This window comes from Pezoporus wallicus, unplaced genomic scaffold (assembly GCF_028554395.1).
Source record: "Pezoporus wallicus isolate ANWC-B61680 ecotype Strahan unplaced genomic scaffold, APGP_CSIRO_Pwel_v1 contig_6464, whole genome shotgun sequence".
Lineage (NCBI taxonomy): Eukaryota > Metazoa > Chordata > Aves > Psittaciformes > Psittacidae > Pezoporus > Pezoporus wallicus.
The window spans coordinates 270,289-295,207 of NW_026642130.1; the positions used below are offsets into that span (position 1 = coordinate 270,289).

At 45.7% G+C, this 24,919-nt stretch overlaps 1 protein-coding gene across 9 annotated transcripts in view; it reads right to left on the reverse strand.

Moving 5' to 3' along the window:
- The window catches only part of NCOA1 (nuclear receptor coactivator 1), a 131,469-nt gene that overhangs the window by 83,953 nt on the left and 22,597 nt on the right, over nt 1-24,919 (reverse strand). Inside the window, exon 1 of one of the 9 annotated variants that reach the window (XM_057427575.1) lies at nt 5,082-5,360. The exons of the other annotated variants lie outside the window; for them this stretch is intronic. The gene's annotated coding sequence lies outside the window, so the exon portion shown is untranslated. Of the gene's footprint in view, nt 1-5,081; nt 5,361-24,919 lie in introns of those variants that run through there. 9 annotated transcript variants of the gene reach the window in all.

Consider the following 24,919-nt stretch of genomic DNA (forward strand, 5'->3'; position numbering starts at 1 on the left):
CCATTACAGTCAGCGTCCCTCTTCTCTCAGACAATCACTCCATGGCAGATTTAACAGGGCAGCAAGCAGGCAGCATAGGTCAGAATGGCTCAAAGAGCAGCAAAGTAGCATCCCTACATCTGCTTGATGCCTCTTGTCCTTCTTGGACATCCTTTCTGCTCATGTTCTGAAGTCACAACATGACTTTAGATACCCTCCCTGTTTCCACATCACCCTCCAGGACCACAGCTTTTGCCAGTGCAGCACCAAGTAGTACTTTGAAAAGATACTTCCCAGGTCTTAAAAAGCAAATGGGTTATGAGAGGAGGACGAAACTTAACCACAAACCCTACTGCCCTTCTGGAAATGTGTTCAAGACCAGGTTGAATGAGGTTTTGAGCAACCTGGTCCAGTGGAAGGTGTCCCTGCCCATGGCAGGGCGTTGGAACTGGATGAGCTTTAAGGTCCCTTCCAACCCAAACCATTCTGTAAGTCTATGGTCCCACAAAAAAACAGCCCCTCAAAACTCAGCCCGCAGGGAACTACTTCAGGAGCTGCCTGAGCAGACAGAAAGGCACTTCCTTTGCCATAATGCAGGCAAATATCGACAAGCTGAAGGAGAGCAGGTATGGGTGAAAATGCAATGGGTAGAAAATGCTACTGGAGATCACGCTGCACAAGGACAAGTATCTAGCAGTTGTGAGCACTGCTCTGCTGCTACATCCACTCCTCCCTTCAGGCTGTGCAATGGCAAGAGGTAACACTGACCAGCAGCAAGCTGGTGCCCCTGTGCCCTTCCCAGTCCTCTGACTATAGACCCAAGCCCATGAACAGCATTCCATAGTAGGTAATTCCTATTAATTTCAGACATGGATGCACACATCATGTCCTGTTCGTGTGCGAATCCCAGACAGGTTCGGAGAGCAACATAGATAAAATCAGCACAGGGAGGGATCCTAAAAGCTGCTGACAGCTACCTGGGTAACTCAGAAGCTTCAGGCAAGGCGTGTGAGAAGACACTGCTGCACATCACACTGATCATGTTTGAGAAGAGGAAATTCATGATGTAGATGCAACCCTGTTCCAGTTTGAGGCTGGATCTCACCCTGGCTGGAAACCACCACAAAGAGAAATGGGAGCTGAGGCTGATTATAGTGAGCTCTCCCACCCATCCATCTGCACATCCATCATCAAGAGCCTTTTCTAAGAAGACAACCTTTTCAAGACTATCTTGGATAACTGCTTCTTGGCTGGCAAAAAGCCTGGAGAAGAGCAGGTTCCTCTGTGAAGACCAGAGGAGGACGGGAGCAGTCAGAGCCCTGCAAAATGAAGGACCATCATGGGACCCCACGGGGAGCCCAGCAGCCTCTCTTGCAGAAACCCAGGGCAGACCTTGACTGCAACCAGGACTAACCCTGCACAGTGCTACACATTCCACTTCCAACCACCAGATCTGGGAGATAACACCATATCCCACACCCTGAATCACAAATATTTTATTTCCACAGTTGAAGCTACCCATTTAATTAAAAGCAGTCTTGATAATTAAGGTTTCCAAGCAAACCCCTCTTCTGCAGCCACACTGGCTACAGAGATCTTCATTTCCTGGGGATGCAAAGAGGAAGAAATAGGGCTGGAGCTTCTCGGTGCCTTAACGGGTTGAATCAGCCCATGCAAGGAGACCAGGGGGAATTCACCGCTACTCACTAAGGCCCAGGGTGATGGAGCAGCACTTTGGGATGGGGCTGAGCCTTGTACACAGCCAGGGATCACTGCAAGGAGCAGCATCATTAGAAATAACATATTTTTTTTAAGCTTATGTAGCTGCACTGGTTACACCAAGTGGCAGTAAAAGGAGTGGGTGATGATCAGCATGCTTAAAAAAATCCTAAATCACCATGCTCAGCATCGTAACCAACATTTTCATGACAAGCCACGCTAAAACTTCATCAAAACAACTGCTAGCAAAAACAAGGTACACAAAGATGTTTCGACATCACACTCCCCCAAGTCCAAACTTCGAGACACAAACCTGCTAGGAAAAGTATAAAAGGAGCAAAAATAATTGCATCATTTCATGCCCTTTGAACAACCTTTGGATCCTGATGGCTTTTGCCAGGAAGAATAACGAAAGTCAAACTAATTAAGCAACGAACATGCCCACAGTACAAAGTGTGAACATTTTAAAGGCTGGCAAGTTATTAGGAAGTGCTCAGCTCCCAGCTCTGCTTTCCTGCTGTCACTCTGGGAGCAACCATGATGCAAAAGCTGATTTGATTACATGTAATTTCTTCATTTTAAGCATTAAATCAGAGCTCAAAAATAGGGTATGGTGGAAACCATCAATTTTGAAAACATCTCTCACCTTGATAACAGGCATCTAGCTTCTTTTCTTGGAATTAACCCAATGCTGCTGTCACAGCTACCTGAACAGCCACAGGAAGATGTCCCAGACAACCAGCAGACACCAAACCATGGACACCCTAAGTGTGCTGGTACCTACCAATGAGTTGGCTCCATATTTTTGATTCCTGACCCTCCCACCCTAAAACTGCCCAGCCGAAGCTCTGCCCAGCTGCAGGAAGGGGTTTTGTCCTTCACTACCTCTTTTCTCTGCTGATGGGGGTTATCTAAAGTCAACTAGAGTGTCTCAATATCACCAGCAAGCACAGAAAACCTGGAGCACTGGGAGCCAGCACACGTGGATGCCCTGTATTTGTGTTGGCAGCAATGGGCTGGTGATGCCAGAGCAACATCACCATTGCTACTGTGGCTGGCAACATCATGGCAAGTCCAAGCCACGACAGATGCTCCACTTCAGCTGGCAGCAATATAGATCCTGTGTCCTCTTGGCCACCAAGCAAAGCACATGCTCATGAACTAAACCATTTGCTTGCTTCACCCCTCCCTTAGTCCAGGGTGACCTCTCCAAATATCAGAGCTGATCTGGCTTTGTCCACTCACAAGGGACAAAAGTTTCTTCCCGTGTGTTTCCAGGTAGGACCAACAACAACAGCAAAGAGAGTCAAGTCCTTTCATCTCATATCAGAGCTGGGAAAGAGCCTGCGAACCATGGAGAGACTCTTCAGACTGGTCTGAGTGAATGCGGATGATGGTTATGGAAGCACCAGAAGGAAGAAAGAGCAGAAGAAGGGCTAAAAATTGGCAGATGTTGATGGTACCCAGGGTAAGAGATCATCAAGATTTTAGCACACATCTACCTGCAGTATGTCAAGAGACTCAGTAGTGGAGACAAAAACCAGCAGGTAAATCCTGGGATGGGACAGGGTGGATGGACTGACCACTGTCTGCTCCTCCAAGGTATGAAGAGGCACATGCAAACCCTCAAAAGCCAGGAGATGTGAGGAGCACAGGAGCTGCCATCTCCATCAGATCTGGACATAAGCAGCTCGTGTCCACCACACGTCTTGGTCCCACACCTTCCTGGATATGAGAATGTAAGCATGGATCTGTGAAACCCATTTTGGATTGGATTTATTTCAAAGTAAAATCACCTTCCCCTGCTTTAAGGTCTTGCATAAAGACTTGCTTCATCGCTGATGCAATGCTGAAGCATGATTTCCCACAATATGTTGTTCACCGAGATTTCACCCTGGTCACCACCATTGTCAACACATCCATAAAACTGCTAGAGGATGGTGTAAGAGGAGCACAGAGAAGAATACTAAAAAGCAAATATCACAGAGAAACCACAAACTTGTGACAGATTTCAGGTCCCAGCTCTTCTCAACCCTTTTGGCAAATCACCATCTCTCTATACTATCTTTACAACCAATTTGCCCATCTTCAAGACACACAATGCCTTCTGCTACTTTGCCTGGTCCTACGTCTGGGTCTTAAGTTTTTAGAGGTTCTTTTAGTGCCACAGTGCCCCTTTTTGATGGAAGATCTACATCAGTTACATGAAAAAATTAAAAGGGGTGAAAAACAGAGCTCTGATAATGTAGATGGAGATAGAAGACTCAAAAGCAGCATCACGATACCCAACGCTTGGACCTTTTTCTTGCGCTATTTATTGATACTCCGATGTCACCAGTGACAAAAAAAAAGTGAAAAAAATGACAGAGGCAGGTTTGGAAATGGGAGTTTGCTCGTGCCACTCAAGAGAGGTGCAGTGCTGCTTCCAGCTACAATTTATGCAGCGTTTTAAAGGTTTACATAAATCCTAAACAATCTTCTACTTCACTCCAGCTTGTTACAGTGATTCACATCCCAGTGAAGCCACTTTCAATGTTGTATTTACCATGGAAAGCCCCACAACACCTTCCCCCACGCACAGGGCTCAAGGCAGCACCTGTATTTATATTCACCCTGTGTAATCCAGCAACTCCAAGGCAGCTGCCACGCAGGCAGGGACCATCCTGGACCTAAGGAGCAAGTTTAGGGCAGGAGAAATTCAAGCATAACACCTCGTGTGGGAGCCCACTGACACAGCAACCCCACATGAACTTCAAAAGGGGAGAGCTCTTCAAATTGTGCAATGCTTTGCTAAAGGGAACCCGTACACATGTGAAATCATTAACTCCATCTGCTGCTTTTACTTCTTTCATCAATGATTAACGAACATTAAGCAATAAGCATTTACTTTTTTCTTTTTTTTAGAAAACTAATGTCCTTACTTCTGCAAGTCGCCGTGAGGATTCCTGCCAGCTCTACCCTGCTTAAACATTTACACATTGATTTTCAAGGTCACCGCTGAAACACGTCATTTTCTACTTAGCACATTCTCCTCCAAGCGCGCGGCTATATTCAATGCTGGGAACGCTGCGCGTAAGGGCACAGCACCAAAAACACCCTCAGCAAAGTTCAATCCGTAAAAGAAATCTGAAGTAAAATGCCCGAGGGAAGGCAGCCTTGGAAAATGCAAATACCATTCATTACCCGGACGCTGCTGGCTTGTCTTCGCGCTGTTGTAGAAATGCTGAATAAAGTGACAGTGAAGGTCCGTCCATACCCCCCCCCGCCATCCCACATCCCAGCCGGGTCACAGCAGGAGCCCCCCTGCTCACTTCCAAACCCACCACCAAAATCACCCCCCATACCACTACCAACCCCAGGGGGAAGGAGCCATCGGCCCTTACCTGAGAGCTCCCCAGCTCTGCCAGTCTGGGCACCGGCTGCGCAGCCCCTCGATGACGAACATGCTGCCGTGAAGCTCACCGGCTCCCCCGTGCTCCCCCCATGTGCTCCCTGCGGGGTTGGCGATCCCTTCAGCGCCTGCCGGCACACGGTGCCGCTGCCATCGCGGGAGAAAGGACTTGCCACCAGCTTCTCCCACTCGGTTCCCGCTCTGGCTGGTTGCTAATGAAACACAACGCGCGGTGCCGGCGCCGAGCGAGCGCTGAAGACACCTGCCAGGCAGCTCCGACAGCAAGGGAGCGAGTGAGAGCAGCAATGCTTGCAGCTTGCTGTGGCTTCAAACAGAACCGGTCCCATCCCAGGGACTCTAACATTGAAAAAGTAAATAATACACCTTGTGAAATGAAAAGCAATTTTGCTTTTTTTTTATTATTATTCAGGCACAACACAGGTTTTTAATCCGTGTGTCCCTGTAAAGTGCCATCCCTGCTGAATGTGTCACAGATTTTATTAAACTTAACCCCACAGCACTCTTCTACACCACAGAATAATTATTATTTCACAGGAGGAAAAGCTAAGGTACAAAAAAAATTCCTTTACTTCAGTCATACCAGCCCTCTTGCACCTCCCGCGTCTCAGCCTCCATAAAAAGGGACATTTTTGCATCTAAAAGCAGCAGCTCTTTTATCCTTCAGCTTGGGAAAGGGGCTGCTCTGAATGTCAGTTTGGACTTAGAAACTGGTGACCATGGGATAAATCCAGGGTCAGGCTGCGCATCATCCTGGCGGTGATCAGGACCCCAGCCTGGTCTTCTCCCCAGCACTGATGTGCACCACAGACAGTATATGCAGCTACAATTTTCACAGAATCACAGACTGGTTTGGGTTGGAAGGGGCCTTAAAGATCAGCTGCTTCCAACCATGGAGCTGGGCGAGGGGAACCCAACTCAGGGGAAAAAGTCCCCAAATTATAGTCACCCTTCTGCCTTCCAGCAATGGGACCTGTCTCCAGAGGGGAGCTTGGTCCCAATCACCCTAATGCCCAAGCAGGAGCATGGGGACTCACTGTATTTTCATCCCAAGAGTCACATCGCAGGCACCATCAAAGTCTGGATGTTATTCTGTTTTTGAAGAGTATAAATAAAAGTAAACAGGAACCTTAAGGTGTTTGGGCTGTAAAATGGCTCTTTTGATCCAGATCCAGGTATTTTTGATTTTGCCATTAGTGTGGCATCTGAACATCTGATTTTAAGAACCCTGAAGAAGGTCCTTCCTCCACTGCCCTGCTCAGAGGAACTTCACTTCTCTAATTCTCTTCATCAAAACCATTTCCATCATGGGATTTGCACAGCACAGCCACAGACATCAAAGAACAGGAGGAGAAAGTGCTTCAAAAGCCATGGAGGGAAGAAACTTCGAAGAGAAACTTGAAACAGTGTGTGCTGGTAGGATGGAGAGATGTACAAATGATGCTCCAGAAAAAAGTTAGCAAAGGAGAAAACACTTGGGGCCACTGCATCAGGGTTATATCAGTATCAAGGAATAAAAGCCTAAATAATTAAAAAAAAAATTAAGAGGAAAAAGGGTAGGAAAAAAAGAGCTGGAGATAGACATGGAAGGAAGTCCCAGAGAACTGAAACCCTATATAGATACAGCTGCAGAATAACTGAATTAAAGACTAATATCCAGGTAGCATCTTCCCTGCTCATTGCAGGGGGGTGGACTAAGATGACCTAAGGTCCCTTCCAAGCCAAACCATTCCATGATTTTATGACTTTTTGTCCAGGGATAGTAGCATTTGCATGTTAGAGCTTTAAGGCTCCTTCCAACCCAAACCATTCTACGATTCTATGAATTGGGAAGTGCATAATATAAATTAAAAATTAAATGACAAATATGGGAAGTTTCAAGAGTTCACCAACAAATTCCACCCCTTCAGCTGTTCACATTTTTATGCCTTCAGCAGCAAAAAATCACCCTTTCTGGAATGGCCTGGCTCCAGCAATGGATTTGATTCCAGCTGCTGTGTTAAATGAGTGATTAATAGATGCCTTTGTCCTGGCTGCATCTGCCTTTCATGAGAACATCAGCATTAACCTGGGTGTAACACCCCAATTCTGCCTTTGGTGTATTTTTCACTCCATCTCTTCACTTTCAAGGAGATTTGAAAGAATTGGAGGAGCAGAAGCTGATGCAGTATCACTGTAAAAAGGGAAATTAAACCAGTAAACCCGACTTTCCAGTGCAGAGTTAAATAACACAAAGAATTTGGAATACAAAGAAACTGCAGAAGCTACAGAGCTCCTGCAAGGAGCCCAGCTTTCATTTTCTTGCCCATTCTCCTGGGCACAGTGATTAATTATGAAGGCTGCAGAAAACATGCAAGCAGAGGGGAGATGATTCCCTGCCGGCAGCACCGAGCCCCAACCTTGCACGTGGCTCATCCATCACCCGAACCACTGGCAAACCTTCTCCAAGGGACGCGTCTGCTGCCCACAACCCAACCACACACCCTGCTACAGCCTGCCAGCAAGCTGGGAACTCTTCCTGACCTTCAGCCGTTCCCACCGACAAGAACCACCACACACAGAAACTTCTACTTCAAGATGGTTTTCTTTCTCCAAGATACTTGCTAATAGAACAGCAGAAACTACGAACTTTTCTACATAGTTTAAAATAAATTAAAAGGGAGGGGAAAGAAAAGGAAGGGAAGAGAAGGGAAGGAAAAGGTGAAAATAAAACAAAAATTAAATAAAATAAAATAATAAAATAAACCAAACCTTGTGACAATTCAATGACACCATCAGATCGTACCACTGAGCATCTCAGTCTCAATTCTGCATTGACACGATTATACAAATACTGGTTCTTTTTAGGTTTCCTCCTAAATCAGGGGTTTGAGCTAAAAGGCTCCAAATGGTTCATCTCAAGCAAATTAGCTCAGAACAAGTTTTAAAGTCAATGATCCTTCCTTCCAAGTTCTTCTACCCTCTAAACCTGCTGGCATAACCTAAATCATGCCAAGCCCATCACAAGGCACCACCTTGCTATTAAATCCCCAACTCAAGGACCAAGGTTTGCGGAAAAGGAATGAAAAAAAGAAATTAAGGCTGTTCTTGTCAAATATCCCTGTGTGGTGATATTTGACACAGGGCACTCCAAGCCCAGATCTTCCTTTCTTTAATGTTGACTTCCATGCTTGCCTTCGAAAGAAGAGGTGGCACGTGCAGCCCCAAACAGACCGTAGTTCTTGGCTTTCCATCTTATATCAACAGCAATGGTACCCAGGGTATCTTCCAAAAGCTCTTCCAAAATTGAAATTTAAAACAACTGTTGACTACAAGAATGCAATGAAGAAGCACAAATCACACAGGGATGGGACACAATGGTCTGGCTGCTTGGCATTTCCAGGCATAATGACAGATCTGAGGTTTCATGATGACAGGCAAGAGTTGTGGATGCCTCATCATTGGAAGTTTTCAAGGCCAGGTTGGACAGGGCTTGGAGCAACCTGCTCTAGTGGAAGGAGTCCCTGCCTGTGGCAGGGGGTTGGAACTGGATGAGCTTTAAGGTCCCTTCTCACCCAAACCATTCTGTGATTGTATAATTTGAGTCCCTTCAAAAGACCTCAAGCCTGATCTTGTGCAGCTGTGGGCAACAGCATGTAAGAGAGTTATAAAATGCTGACAAATCTGAATTCTCCACTCCCACCATTCAGAGTTTCCTGACTTAAATGAGTACAAAGAGATGGAGAAGTAGTATACAGGAATGTGGAGTAAGACAAGCCCTAGCACAGTAGCCTGCCTATTTGTAACAGAGGTAAAATGAGCAATTGACAGTGACCTTTAAAAGCCAGCTTCTCAACAGATGTCATTCCAGGTTAGGGAGGGAAAATGAGGTTTAGTTTATTTGAGACACGGCTGCCTCACAGTGAGCAGATGACACTCCAGGAGGAGAACTTCAGAATGAAAATTATTTTCATGATGAATGAAACATTGTTCCAGTATTTAAAGGATGGCTACAAAGAAGATGGAGACTCCCTTTTGAAAAGGATTCACACTGAAAAGACAAGGGGAGATGGGCACAAGTTGCACCTGGGGGGATTCTGGTTGGAAATTAGAGGAAAATTTTTCACCATGAGAACAATCAGCACCGGAATAATTTCCCCAGGGAAGTGGTGACTCCCCAACATTAGACAATTTCAAGATTCGGCTGGACAGGGTGCTGGGCCATCTACTCTAGGTCATGCTTTGCCTGGAAAGGTTGGACCAGATGATCCTTGAGGTCCTTTCCAACCTGGGATTCTACGATTCTGTGAAGGAATGGAAAATGTTCTTCAGGTTTTACAACTGCTCAAATTAACTCCCAGCCTCACCTACGTCCCATGAGGGCTCTCTTGGAGAAGCCTGCAAACGTCTATTGACTGAGAGAGCTAACACGGCAACAAGAGCAGATCAGATACCATCAGTTACCTCCACTACTCTGTGCCTTGTGCTTTACACACAAACCCTACAAATCACCCTATATTGACCAGCTACAAGGATCTTACCCAGTCAACACCAGTCTGTATCATATACTAATTATTTATACAGACAAACATTCCACATGAGATTTTCTTGATGCTCTAGCAGCCAAGAATTTCTCCAGTAACCTGCAGCTTCTCTCCGTAGATGGATGCCCTCCTTTTTTTTGACAGCATCTCTCTGGCCCACCTGCACATGGACCAGTGCAGGAGCTGAGCAGAATAAATACAGCACAAACATGGCAGGCTCAGCACTTTGCCAAGATGATTAAATCAACACGACTGCATTAACATTCTATGACAGCCAAGCTCCAGAATTGTTTCTTACTCTCTCCAGGTAGCAAACAGCAAAAGAGGAGCATCCAAGGTAAAGATACATGCGGGAAAGGAGGAACAAAACAGCTTTGTTTTGTTTAAAAGAGCAACAAAACCACGCTGCACGTTCAAGCCTTTTTTGCTGCCAAAGCCAGCAAAATCAGCACTTTCTAAGGCCAGCTTCTTCCATCCCTTAAAACAAGCCATAGGAAACTGGAAAAGTGGATGGGTTATGACTTCTTATCTAGAAAATGAAGTTCATGGTAAATGTCTAGATTAAGCAACTGTCAGCACTTAATGTTTGTATTTACTCCAGTTCAAAAGAGCAAACTTTAAGTAAAAACTGAATGTAATTAAGCATGTCCCATACTTTCAGGCATACCAGCTACAATGGGGAGCAAGATCCCTTCTAAATCGATGAAACACCTCTTCAACCTTTGCTTTTTCCAGCCTCTAAGTTACAGCCTCTGACACACCAGTGTGATGTTTAGAAGCCTAAAGTCCCTTCCAGCCCAGAGGCTGGATATATTGAGGAAGAAACTGGTGACAAAACACAACTCAGCCAACCTTGCTCATCTGAGAGAGGCTTTGAGGTTGCCCAGTCCCTGCTCTGCATCAGCAGCTTAAAAGCTTAGGGAGGTGTCTGTGCATGTGTGTGGCTGTTACAAATTCATGGCAGCTGAAGCTCCGACAGCAAAACATATATAAAACATAGGAGAAGGAGGACATGGAGCTGTCGGAGTGAGTCCAGAGGAGGCCACAAAGATGCTCTGAGGGCTGGAGCACCTCTGCTATGGAGACAGGCTGAGAGAGCTGGGCTTGTACAGCCTGGAGAAGAGAAGGCTCTGGGGAGACCTTAGAGCAGCTTCCAGTGCCTAAAGGGGCTGACAAGAAAGCTGGAGAGGGGCTTTCGACAAGGGTCTGTAGGGACAGGACAAGGGGGAATGGCTTTAACCTGACAGAGGGGAGACTGAGATGAGATCTTAGGTAGAAGTTCTTCCCTGTGAGGGTGGTGAGGCCCTGGCACAGGTTGCCCAGAGAAGCTGTGGCTGCCCCATCCCTGGCAGTGTTCAAGGCCAGGTTGGACGGGGCTTGGAGCAACCTGGTCTAGTGGAAGGTGTCCCTGCCCATGGCAAGGGGGGTTAGAACTGGATGAGCTTTAAGGTCCCTTCCAACCCAAACCATTCAGTGACTGTATGATTCCCTGCCTTGTTGGGGATATATACAGACACACCTCCCACTGTTTTGTCCCCAGAACTCCAGCAACCTACTCAGAGCTGTGTAGAACTTGGATCATCCTTATCTTGCTGGGGATCCCCATACACACTGCATTGGTTTTCTCCCCTTCTGTGTAACTGGCAGGCTTCAGAACATGAGGATTTCAATAGCTGCCATGGTCTTGTTGCTGTTGGGGGCATTTGGGGAAGTCTCTGTCCCTTCCACTGTGGTGGGAGGAGGCTGCACAAAGAGCAGAGATGTCCTCAAATGGTCTATGCATGGATCATGTCCAGGACAAGTCATGAGCTGCTTGCTTAAATCAGCCACTGTGGAAGCAGACATGGCATGTATGTAACTGCACCTTAGGACATACCCCCAAAGGAAAGGCGCCCCACAATTAACCTGCAGCCCAGTATGCGCAGAGACCACCCCTGAAGGTTGCACCAGTGTGCTAATGGCATTGGCCCCAAGCTGGTTGTCCTGCTGCGTGATCCCTTCTGAATCAATGAAACACCTCTTCAACCTTTGCTTTTCTAATGCCAGAAAAACATAGTTCTTTGCACTCTGAGGTACTTTCTAGCCCCAAAATGCTTCATAAACACCATGGCTGGGAGCAGAGTGCTACATGCAGACCCTCCCCTTGCCTCTTCACTCTTCTTCCTGTAGCTTTAATGCCTCATAAGAGGTTCAATAACAGGAGTAATTATAAACCAGTTATGAAAATAGCTGACCTCCCATGGAGCAGAGAGGTCCTAAGGGTTCAATTACATGACAAGAGAAGACAATCAAGAGACACCCTGGGTTCAGCCTCACTTTTACAAACGTTTTGCCTTTGTTATTCTTACCTAATTGTAACGGGTTAGGTAACCAACCTTAATTGTGAGCCAGCTGCGTCTGTAGTGTACACAGCGGCCCCCGGTACCAGCAATGCCTGTCAACAAAATCATCTCTGCTGATCCAGGATCATCCAGAGCATCCTACCTATTCCCAAATGGGAACAAACACAATCACAGAATGGTTTGGGATGGAAGTGACCTTAAAGCTCATCCAGTTCCAACCCCCCTGCCATGGGCAGACACCTTCCACTAGACCAGGTTGCTCCAAGCCCTGTCTAACCTGGCCTTCAACACTGCCAGGGATGAGGCAGCCACAGCCCCCCAAAAGCTCGTTATGTTTTTGAATTAAAGCTCCAATGATGATATTGTTTTCATGCAATGCCACTTCCTTCTTCTTCAACAGAGTTTGTACCTAGAAAACTTGGGGAAAAGATGGGTTTGGGGTTAAGGCTCATCATCAGGAATCGCCAACCATGGATTGTCAGGGATGGGACACTTTTCATGTGGTAACCTCCAATCTTCCTCCCTTTCAAGCACGAAAAGCAGGAGAAATGATTCTGCAACTAACCACAAAGGGGAAACTAACTTATAATGCTGATCTTATTTTCCAGATCCTCAGATGGAAACACAAGGCATTTCTATGGTGCCACCAGAACCATGGGGCAGCACAAGGAAATTAGTATCACAACTAAAATAATCCCAGTCTGACTACTAACATGCTCAGAAACTCATTGCATGTACAATGTCTGCAACAGAGGGATGCAGGACACATCCGAGTCGGTCTCCAACAAGGTACACGGTGGTCTCAGTTCCCACCACACATCTCATCAATAGCCATGGAGCCAAACATCGTGCAGAAAGTTCTTCTCCAGCAGTGCAGCCATCTCTGAAGGTGCAAGGAAATCAGCGCCAGCCTCCACCCATCCATTACCATAAGGATGTGAAGAACCGAGCCTGGTCTATTATGAATTATTTTAAAAGGAAGATCTGTGAGCCTATCATCATCTCCACACTGCCATCAGCAGCAGTTAGAGCAAAATTATATACTACTAGCAAAGCAATTTGATAAAATAGCTGCATTACAGAAGAGCGTACCCTGAGATTGCCGAAGGCGGCACGTGCAAAAAGGGACAAAACTCACAGGAAATGTTGAAATCCTTAACCCTTAGGGATTCCAATCTCATTATGTTCCAAAGATTCAAATGTGCATAAGCTTCATCTTTTCATTTGTGCATAGAAAGAGAAAGCCCTGACCATTTTTGGCACCGCACTGAGGGCTGAGGCTCCACCAGGCAAAGCATAAAATGAGGCCAGACAAAAAAAAGCAGCAGGGACAAGCAGCTCTCACTGAAAGATGGACACAGCAGGAACCAGGAACCTCTTCTTTTTTACAGCAATCCTGCTGCTCAGCAAAGCCTTTGCTCTGAAACATGCTGCCCCCAACTTCCAAACCACAGCAGGATCCTGATCCTCTGCCCTCTCAGAGGCAGGATCCGGCTGGTGTGACAGGGGGTTGCTCAGGAGATGGAGCACTGGAATGACCTCTAAACACCCAGCACCAAAGAGCTCATGGCTGCCCTATTTATAAGAATTGTTTCTCAGCAAACAAACAGACAAAAAATATTAATTCTCAAATTGCTATGGTTTAAAAAGCTGCAAAGCGGGAAAACTACAGACAACTGCCTCTTCCTGACATGCAGTAGCGAAAGGATGAAAGACCACGTGTTCCCTACAAGTAGCTGCTATCTGTAGCCCGGCAGCTGCCTTTTTATGCCCAGGAGATGTTTTGAGTTCAGTATAATCCCTCAGAATCAACCTCTGCTTAGTTTTCTTGCAGAGCCTTCCCACTGAAGTCAGTGATGGACCAGAAAAGTCAGCATCTTCATCTTTCCTCTTCAGAGCACCAATGTGCACCTCCACCATCAGAGATTAGGAGAAAATACTTTCCCAGGGCAGGATAAGGTGTAGCTGCCACTCCAGGGATATTTTCACATCTTCTTTAAGCTGCTGCCATCAGAGAGGGGATATCAGATCAGCAAGACCTCTGCTCCAAACCCACTAGAGCCATGCATTGCAACAGGACCCAAAGGATCTGAGAGTGAAGTGTTATTATGATTGGCACCACGCAAATACACAGAATTAGATTTTCCCTGCCCCAGATGTCAAGCCTGAACAGATTAGACTAAGTGAAAGGAAAAAATAAATGGCCATCTCAATTTTGTAAGCAGGAGCTCCAGCCAGAGATTTCTTGCCAAAAGCCCTAAGGAAAACAGAGCTGTGCCAGCCCAAACCACACAGGAAAGCTGATCACCACAACCAAATGCTTTGGTTCTCCCTCACCTACTTCACACTTGGGTCTATGAACCCATCTGGGGACCAGGCAACTGGGAAGATGAAAGCCATACACTCCTCTTTCTTGCTTAAAATTTAGTTTTCACGTAAGCAGTCACGGCAACCTCCAAGCTTAGACCAGACAGCATTTCAGCAGCACCTCCACATCTGAAAGGTGGTGAGATGTTGGAGCAGGTTGTGCAGAGAAGCTGCAGATGGCCCACCACTGGAAGTGCTCACGGTCAGGTTGGAGAAAGCTCTGAGCAACCTGGTCTAGTGGAAGAGTGTGCTCCAGGGAGACCTTACAGCAGCTTCCAGTGCCTAAAGGGGCTGACAAGAAAGCTGGAGAAAAGGGCCTGTAGGGACAGGACAAAGAGGAATGGCTTTAAACTGACAGAGAGGAGATTTACAGGAGATCTTAGGCAGAAGTTCTTCCCTGTGAGGGTGGTGAAGCCCTGGCACAGGTTGCCCAGAGAAGCTGTGACTGCCCCATCCCTGGCAGTGTTCAAGGCCAGGTTGGACGGGCCTTGGAGCAACCTGGTCTGGTGGAAGGTGATTCTGCCCATGGCAGGGGGGTGGGATTAGATAACCTTCAAAGGTCACTTCCAACCCAAACCATCCTGTGACTGTATGATCATGTTGATAAACCAAAATTCAAATGTTAAAGCCCTATCCAAAAAGACAACTACCATTTTACAACTCACACCTTCGCTAAGAAGTAGGACATCTTGTTCGTGCTGGAGAAGAGCACAGTGCAGATCCTGCTCCCCAGAAGAAAACAGACCAGTGCCTGTTTTTTGTCCCTGCCCTGGGTTCTCCACGTCATCAAGCATGTGGCAGATCTCAGTCTCAGGAAACTCGTGGGTGTAAATGGGTCACTGGTTTACTGACTACGCAACACGGCGATTTCCAGCTGATGTAACAGAAAATAAAGGCAGGTGATGTGACTCCATACAACTTCTGGGAAAACCACAGCCCATTCCAGACAGGGGACACACCAGAAAAGGCCTGTGAGCATGTGTAGGAAGAAATGAGCATCACTTCTGAACGAAAGCAAGCATGAAAGGCAGCACGCTAGTGACAGTGGTACCTCAGGCACTCAGGGCAAGACAAAGGGGTCCAGTGTCACCAACCACAGCTCAGTTAACTCAGCAAAAATCCTGGGGAGTTTAGAGAGAAAAAGCATCTTTTGTTCATGGAACTGCATGATTAGACCAATTTTGGTACAGATAGATTAAACACCAGGTACAGGAGATGATGCTTTAACAGCTACTGAAGGAGAGGAATGATAATCCCTATGGGGAAGGTATCTCCCCACTCTTGCATATCAGTCCTGCCAGAATGAGGTCATTGCGCCCTATGTTTACCCCATGCTGCCCATGAACACAGGGCATCATGTTCAAACTGCACATGCTGGAACAATACAACTGAGTGAGAGCAGGATCCTTTGCCCTGGAATCTCCTACAGCATGCACAACCACAAAGATCGGATGATGAAGGAGAGAAGCCCTTGGAGAAGCACTTCTCAGGGGGGGGCTGTGCAATGCTCTGGATATTAAACTTAAGTCTGTTTTAAACTTAAGCTCTTCAGAATTTGATATTCTCTCTGCTCAGCCATATTCACTTGCAGAGCAGGTCCTGCAGCATTTTCCCCAGGCTGAGCAAGATCGTTCAGGGGCCAAGTCTCCTGGCAAAGAAGCAGCACATTGTACGAGGGGTGTAGGCATGGTGGTCCTGTGCTCCAAGCAGTCTCCAGAGCTTGGAGAAGAAAGATTTAGGCTATGTTTCCAAACCTATGTAGGAAAGGACTGGCCATCAGGATGGTTACATTTGAGCAGCACTGTTCACAGCCCCACGACGACCTTGACAGCATTCCTCAGCCAACATGTGCTTCCCAGATGATAAAGAACTCTCCCTAGAAATGGCCTTTGTAATCACACAGTCAAAACAATCACAAACTGAAAGCTGCTTTCCCAAAACATGGGTTTCATGTTGGAGATTGTTACAATCACAGTATCTGCAAGAACAAATATACTCAGTCACACAAGGCTCAGATTCCTCAGCGAAGGCTGGGAACCAGCAACTGCGAGTGAAAACTGCTTTGGATGATACGGACAAGGAAGATGCACCTACTGCGGTGACAAAGGACTGTGCCTTTCATTGAGTTTTTTTGTTCACCTGAAGAACCAAACCCCACCCTAAAATGCCACCCCAAAATGCATGGAAATGCAGAGTGATGGAGCCACTGGCAGGGACTTCTCCAAGCACAACCCAGCAGTACTGGAGACCCAGCTGAGATCCAGGGTCTGGCCTAACAGGCCAAAGCTGGAGCTAAAGAGCACCTAGGACAAAGTTATTGAAGGCCAAGTATCTCCTGGGAACCCCCATCTTCCAGTACCACACGCACGGAGCAAAACTGCTTCATCCAAACAACCTGGAAGAAGAGCAAACCCTCCTGCTTCAGGGATGTATCAGCTATTAATTACCAGGGATTAGAAAGACATTTTCTTTGGAGAGAAGATATTCCATCATTCCCACTGATTTTTTTCTTGCAGGTTCCTGGCAATGCTGCATGGTGCTGGACATTGATGAACTCTGGTTCCCCACTGACCAATGCCATCTGTGCGCTCCCCAGGTCGTACAGCCCATCTCCTTGCTCGGTGTAGTTATACCGCATTTATAAACTGCATTTAGCTCATCTCTAGAAACTTTATTAAGCCGACAGAAGTGGGAATGCAGCGTGACCAACCTCATGAAGAAAACCAAACCGAACCCATTTCTAAGGACTACTGTAATGCTAAAGTCCAAAAATATCACGTTTCTCACGAGGCTTTGAAACTGAAACCAAAAATGAGCTGGGAAGCAAAGCCATGCTCAAATTTAAAAGTATTTTTAAGAGCTTCTCTATTTCAAAGTGCTTACTGTCCTACAAAAACTAAAATAAAAAAAAAGGTGAAGCATTTTTCCAAAATATTTTTAATGGCTCCCAAGCAGTCTCTGCACCATAAGATCTCTGCATTCTAACCAAAAGTCACAAGTGTACATGAGTTTCTACAGCAGTCACAAACTGCATAGCTTTGGTTTCCAGATCAACACAATTCCTCCCTTGCCCAGGACAGGGAAAAATCCCACCAATGGAATTACAGCAGGTTCATAATTGCTTAAATTTAGCTCAGCCGGGGTTTGTTTCCAGCTACATCATAGTAATTTTTATATATATATAAATGTAAGTACATTTGTATTCCAAGTTAATCAGATTGGGGTTGTTTTTACCTTAAGCTGGATCCTTCAAACAGGTCTGTTGATAGATTTTAGCAATCACACGCTGCTCCAATGATATTTCCAACACAGACAAACTTTTAAGGAATCACAGGATGGTTTGGGTTGGAAAGAACATTAAGGCTCATCCAGCTCCAATCCCCTGTCACGGGCAGGGACACCTTCCACTAGACCAGGTTGCTTCAAGCCCCGTCCAACCTGGCCTTGAATGCTGCCAGTGGTGGGGCAACCACAGCTTCTCTGGGCAACCTGTGCCAGGGCCTCAGCACTCTCACACTAAAGAACCAAGTGAAGACTTGGGGGACCCCAAGGCGTTCACACATGAGCTGGCACAAGGTATGTTTTCACTTAATATTTGGAAAAGCAGGTATCCTGTCTGACAGCCAACACAGCACCTCACCATCCCACTTCCTGTGACCAAGAGAAGCAGTATTGATTTTCATTACAAATTCAAGCCCTTACTTAAAAAAATAGTATTAAAAGTGGTCAGAGCTCTTAAAGGGCTCCTTCCAGCACGGCTGAAACAGCCCAGGCTGTGATCAAGATACAACCCACACCAGCAGAAGAGTTATTTTACTGCAAACACAGCCACTCCCTGCAAAAGGTTTACAAACCCGGAAGATGACTTCCCCTCTGTGTTATTATTTCAACACCACAGCTCGTGCCAGCACAGTGCTGAGGAGGAGACATCACTTCTTTTCCCATGTTTCAAGGAAATCAGGAAAAAGCTTCAGATGAAGAGTAGACACATGGGCTCAGCTCCCCAGTGCTGGTGTATTGCCCCTCCAGGCCACTGGTGAGCCAAAGCATGCTCACCTGCATGCACATCACTGTGGGGGGGGGACTTCCAGAGCTGGGTGATAATATCATGATGACATGCCACAGAATCACTAAATGGTTTGGGTTGGAAGGAACCTTAAAGCTCATCCAGTTCTAACCCCCTGCCACAGGCAGGGACACCTTCCACTAGACCAGGTTGCTCCAAGCCCCGTCCAACCTGGCCTTGAACACTGCCAGGGATGGGGCAGCCACAGCTCCTCTGGCCAACCTGTGCCAGCGCCTCACCACCCTCACAGGGAAGAACTTCTGCCTCAGATCCCATCTCAGTCTCCCCTCTGTCAGGTTAAAGCCATTCCCCCTTGTCCTATTTCTACAGGCCCTTGTCAAAAGCCCCTCTCCAGTTTCTTGTCAGCCCCTTTAGGCACTGGAAGCTGCTCTAAGGTCTCCCCAGAGCCTTCTCTTCTCCAGGCTGAACAAGCCCAGCTCTCTCAGCCTGCCTCCATGGCAGAGGTGCTCCAGCCCTCAGAGCATCTTTGTGGCTTCCTCTGGACTCACTCCAATAGGTCATGATGTCACTGCACACCTTGGCCATGGTTCTGGGAGCAGGCACGAGGCACGTGAGGCTACTCAGGCTCAGCAGCAAGGTAGCCATCAAGGCACTTCTCCAGCATCACCTTGTTCCAGCTCTTGGTGGGCAAGGCACCAGCAGGTCCTGGCCACAAAAGCAGCTGGATCAAAAATGGGGTTGATTTTCTCATTCAAAGAAAGAAGGAAAAATAAACAGCGTTTTGCCACAATCTTGGATCTGGTAAACAGTGCACTGACCCGCGCTCACTCCCCAGCACTACATACCGCAGTCAATACTGCAAGTGTCCACATGTGGCCTACTTCAAACAAGCTATTTTTACCCAACAGCACCCCTTTAAGAAAAAAACCTCTCCTCCATTCCCATCTAATTCTTCAAATATTCTCAATTAAGAGAACTATAGTAGAGCTGTGCAAGGATTGCTGGGGCAGGAGGCAAGGGAAGATCTTTCCATCTCCTTCCCTTCTGACTTCTTTCCCAGCACAGGGGTGAAGCACTAGTGACAGCATTAAGCTTTGCATAGGAAAAAGTGTGATCTGCAAATTTTGGACTGTAAAGTCACTGTACAACATCCTTTTTGCTAATCCAGACAGGGGTAAGAAGCTGCACTGCCTTTTCAGTGTGCAATTAGCAGGCTGTTCAAGTTGTCTGTTGGGTGTCAGGATGCCAGGGGATGATAAAGCGTCCTTGGACTGTGCTTAGCGAGGACAAAGGGATTGCAAGTCGGATGGATGAGCAGGGCAGAGCAGAGGCACAGCAAAACCCACAGCTGGTTATCGACAGATGTTATCTTCCTGCAACACTGAGAGGGAGAGACCAAGCTGAGAGAGGAAGGAAGACTTAAAAGCTAATGAATAATACCAAGAAATGGAGGTTTTACTGTCTCACCTCTTGACTTTTTGCCCTATAATTAGAAGTATTACACGATTATATAGATGCATTTTCTGCTCCAGTGGAAATCTGGAAGCAAAACTTTTTCTGGGATTTCTATGGAGTCCTTCTGTAGGTCTCCCTGTAATCAATTTCATAGCATCAGGTGCCCCAGCAAACCCCAGAGCTATGGACAGCCTGAGCAGGACTTAGATCTGAGTTTAGAGAGATTAAACTTCATTTCAGGGTCTCCAGGGTCTCTTCTAATGTGAGGTGTAAGAGAATTGCAATTGCAGCATCAAAAGGCTGTAGAGGGATACCCCTAATTCACAGTGACTACAGAACTGTCAATCATCCTCCGCAACAAACACACTTAATGGAAAACACATCTTAGGCCCTGATTCTCGTGGAGCACTTTCAAATCAATACTTCAGTTTACAAGCAAGGTACTATTTTGTTTGTCTGCAGGAAACATCATTCAGACCAAGAACTGAAGCTCTCTCCCTCCTGTGCACCTTTATGATAACACAGATCTAAATTAGAGGGATGGGAAAGGTGGATAAGGTGGTTTTCATACCTAGTAATCAAACTGCAATTACATTGCCAGTAGAAATTTGGCAACCACATTTCTTCCTCCAAAAAAAAGAAATCAGTCAGTCACAATGTAACACCACTGCGAAAACTAACCAGCATTGTAAAGATAACCAAACATGCTTATAAAACAGCCTGCTCACAGTTTCTGTCTGCAATCTATTGAGTACATTGTGGTGGCAACCACTAGAAGAATCAAGCACTGCCTAACCAAGGGCTCCTGGCAAGCACTCTAGCTGGGGCTCATCTTTACTCAGTTGAAGCATCCCCACAGCAGCTCCTCACCCAAGATACCCTGTATAAATCCTGGAGAGGAACAAGCCCCTCCAGGATATGGTTTTCAAATGTCCACCTGCTTATATAAGTGAACATCTGAAACAGGCAATTGCTCTTGCAACCTTAAACAGCTCACCTTTCTTCACATTTAGATTAGGTAATCACTCTAGATCCCCAGCAACAACAGGCATCACAAACCTTCAGAGACATGACTCTCATCTTCCTGATTAATGCCCAGTTGGAAAACCACCATGTTCTGGATACTTTACTGCTGGATATCTCACATGGCTGTGAAGATAAAGGCTGCTAACCTTACAGAACACATTGCATTAACCTCAGCTCCAAGCAGGCTGCCGCAGGCTCCTGAGCCCACGCCAAATCATCAAATCATAGAACGGTTTGGGTTGTAAGGGACCTTAAAGATCATCTAGTTCCCAAAAGAACAGCTGGGGCAGAGTCTTACATCAGGTCAGGGTCTCCATTTGATGTAGAAGGGTGCACAGGATGGGGAGGTGATGGAAAGACATGGTCACAATTGATTCAGATGGGACACGCAGGTGAGGGAGAATGAGTGGCTTAATTCTTCAGGAATGGCATTCATTACCCAGGAATTAAACATGCAGCAACGCTCCTTCTAAGAAGGAAGGTACAAGTTCAAGCAAACATACCTGTGAATACTTATAACCTTTCCTTATGTAAGAGTCTGTAAGCTTCTATGCAAATTTTGTGGCCTTTGGATACTTTCCGAATTACCATCCTACCTCTGGAGCTGTTATGCTTGAGCAAGCTGAGCCTCAGCCATGACTCTGCACTGAAAAGCACACCAGAGCCTTTTCTTGGTGAATCTGGTATGGCTGTGACCATAGAAGTGAGGCTTTCCCCATGCAGCACACCCTGCCAGGTTTGTAAAGAAGATACTGCTAAACAATTATGAAAACATACAGTTTTGCAGTTGTAGTTCACCAACCAGCACGGCAGCCCAAGACAGTGTAACTACTGGCACCTGTGCCCCAGGCTTCCCCTGGGATGAGACATTCCACTGACTGGTTTCCAGCACTGCCAATGTGCTGACACAGGCCACTTTCAGACCCTTAAAATGTAATTTATGGGTAATGTCAACTTAAGGAGGTACAAGGGTTGGGTTGGCCTGGCCAAGCTGTACACCCCGTGGCTAACCCCAGGCCAGCTGCCTTTCTTAATGCTGCTATAGGAGTACATTGTAGGAAGAAGCATTTCTCTCCATCTAGGGATGGAGGAAACTAATATAGCTTATTTATTTCTGCGGCAATTAATCCAAAGTCACCACAAACAAACAACAGTCAACTCCTAGCAGAGGTTCAGTTTTATTCCCACTCCTTTCCAAGGCGAGGAACATCCTCTAAGCTCATCATAACCTGTGGAGTACCTGCATGACAGCAAAATTTCTCCCATCTGCAATTATGAATTTTCTCCAGCACAAGCAAGTTGCCAGAAATGCATTTGTTAAGAAAAATAATAATAATTAAAAAAACATCAGCAAAACGTGAACCCAGCTTTCTGGAAACTTTTAAGAGAGCAAGAAGAGCACATTTGTGCACACAGACAACCTGTATGAGCATGGGGTTTCACTGGGCTCGCACGCATGGTGCAGGTGAGAAGAAGAAGCAGCTGCAGGACTTGTCGCACATTGGTTGGATGCTCCATACTGCCGCTACGTTGCTGGTGAACCTTCATCTGCTCAAAGGTCTTCACCCTTCCCCTAGTGCCACTGAGCCTCTTTCCCTCCCCAGCTGATGGTGGCACTAAAAATAGGCTGGAGAACTTGCAGAACCCCAGCTGAACACAACCCATTGCATCACTTGGATCTATGGATTCATTAAGCAACCCTCTTCCGTAATCAAGACCCCATAACAAGTGTGCGGGTCCCTTGCAGGCATGCCTTGCCTGCATTGACATGCACAGGAGAAAGTCCACCCTAATACAGGGCTATTTTCAGCAGCGCTCGGTAATTGTTAAATTGCTACTTACTTTGTGCCAAAAAACCTCGGCACCCAGCAGCTGGCGTTAGCCAATGTTTGATTAAATGCAGTTATGTGTCCTTACATAATAACTTCAAGACTGCTCCACTGGCAAGGCGTATAATCAATTATATTGCTGTTCAGTACATCCTGAAATATTAGAAGCTCGTGTCCTAATTAAACAGTTTATTCAGGCAAAAACTAAAATTACAGTGGATAATTATGTAACAAATTAAACATTTTCACACTGTAATCAATATCCCTAAACGCCAGGTAACTACTGATGCTGTGGCACGATAAATACCTAATGCATTACCACCCACTGGAGCAAGGGATTTACAGTTTATAATGAAGTTAAATTTTTCGTGAGAGTTTCAAAACCACACCACAACCCTGGGACAATCCTGGGAAGGCAGCACCTTCCTTCCTTAATGTAAATTAAGTTGTAGCAATCATCTCTCTGAGCAGCTTTTGATGGTTTCAGCTACAGTTACTCTGGAAAGTGCACTGATCTCCTCAGGCTGGATGTCAGTGGGGGGACATCACATCTCAAACACTTTATAATTGTATGTAACAATGAGTTATACATAATAATATATAAATACGTAAACTTAGGTGTATAAGTGTCTATATAAGTATATATTAATAATATATCAATAAATTAATGTACATAACTCATAAATCTAGAGACTCATGTATTGATATATTCATATATAAACCCATGTACATAGGTCATTATATATAAATGTATAAATAATACATAAACATATAAACTCATGTATACAATTCATATATATACACATAATCTGATGTATCAAGCATATATAAATACGTAAACCCAGGTATATAATTCATTGTTATGTACAATGATACAGTGTTATATACGATATATATGTGTGCACACAGCAGCCTCATAAGCATACACCTCTTATTTAAAAATAGTTTTTAAAAAGGGGGGAGAAATCAAACCTTTGAGGCATTTACAAGTCTCTATTTTTGGTGTACCACACACATCTTTTAGCCACATTTTTTCACCCATCCTCTATCCCTCCAATCCTCTCAATATTTTTTTTAATGACCCATTTCCGTCACCCACTTTCTCAAGTTAGAACCTTCATTTCGACACATTTCCTTCACTTTCATTTTTACTTTGTTCTCCTTCCCTATTTCTCATCTTTTCCACTATGCCTTTTTAAAGCCTTCCAACATGAAATTACATTATTTTTAGGAGCACAGAGGAGCTCTCGCTTAACTTGACCTAGGTTTACTAAACATCCTCTGCACAGAGTGGCTGTTGCCAGTCTGGGGGTCTGAAGCAAGACGATCCTCATAGGTCCCTTTCAACTGAAAATCTTCTGTTCTTTTTTAACCAGAAAATTCTCATAGAATCAGGACAGTTTGGGTTGAAAGGGACCTTAAAGATCATCTAGATTCTCAGTGTTTGTTGTAGGGCTTCTTACATTTCAAGACATGAATCTTCTACAAACATAGAATCACAGAATGGTTTGGGTTGGAAGGGACCTTAAAGCTCATCCAGTTCCAACTCCTTGCCACTGGCAGAGACACCTTCCACTAGACCAGGTTGCTTAAGGCCCCATCCAGCAATGACTCTGGTTATATTCTTCTCTGTAATCATAATGTGCTGGAGTATCAGAGCACATTGGGTTCATTTAGGCTTAATATTGATGTTTGACCATGGAATGGTGGTCAAAGAACCATGGTCTTGTCCACTGCTGACCAGTCACATGCTTGGAATTGGCCAACCAAGACATCTGGCACATCCAAAGGATGTAAATTCAACACCTGGTGGTGGCACAAACGACAAAACGCAGAGACCAGACAGGCCAATGCCACCTTCTGGTCCTGATTTTGGTGACAAATTCTTACATTCCACTAGGCACACTTCTTAGTTTTATTTTTACTGGGGGCTCTTATTACTACTGAGGCTAGACCAGGGAAGTCTGATGGTAGAAGATGAGCCCAGAGGGGCTGATGCTGCAAAATGAAAAGTTTCCTTAGAAACTGTAAAGCACATTTATCAATTTATTTTTTTTAAGACACCAGGGGATTTCAGTACCTAACCTGACATGAGCCTTCTTTCTGAAGTACACCTAAACACAATGAGATTCAGAGCTCACATGTGAACACGGACAGACGGATGGACGGATGGATGAAGAAGGAAGAAAGCAGATGCTAAATTCCAGCACTCTCCTATGCTGATTGTCAGGGAGAAATGCAGC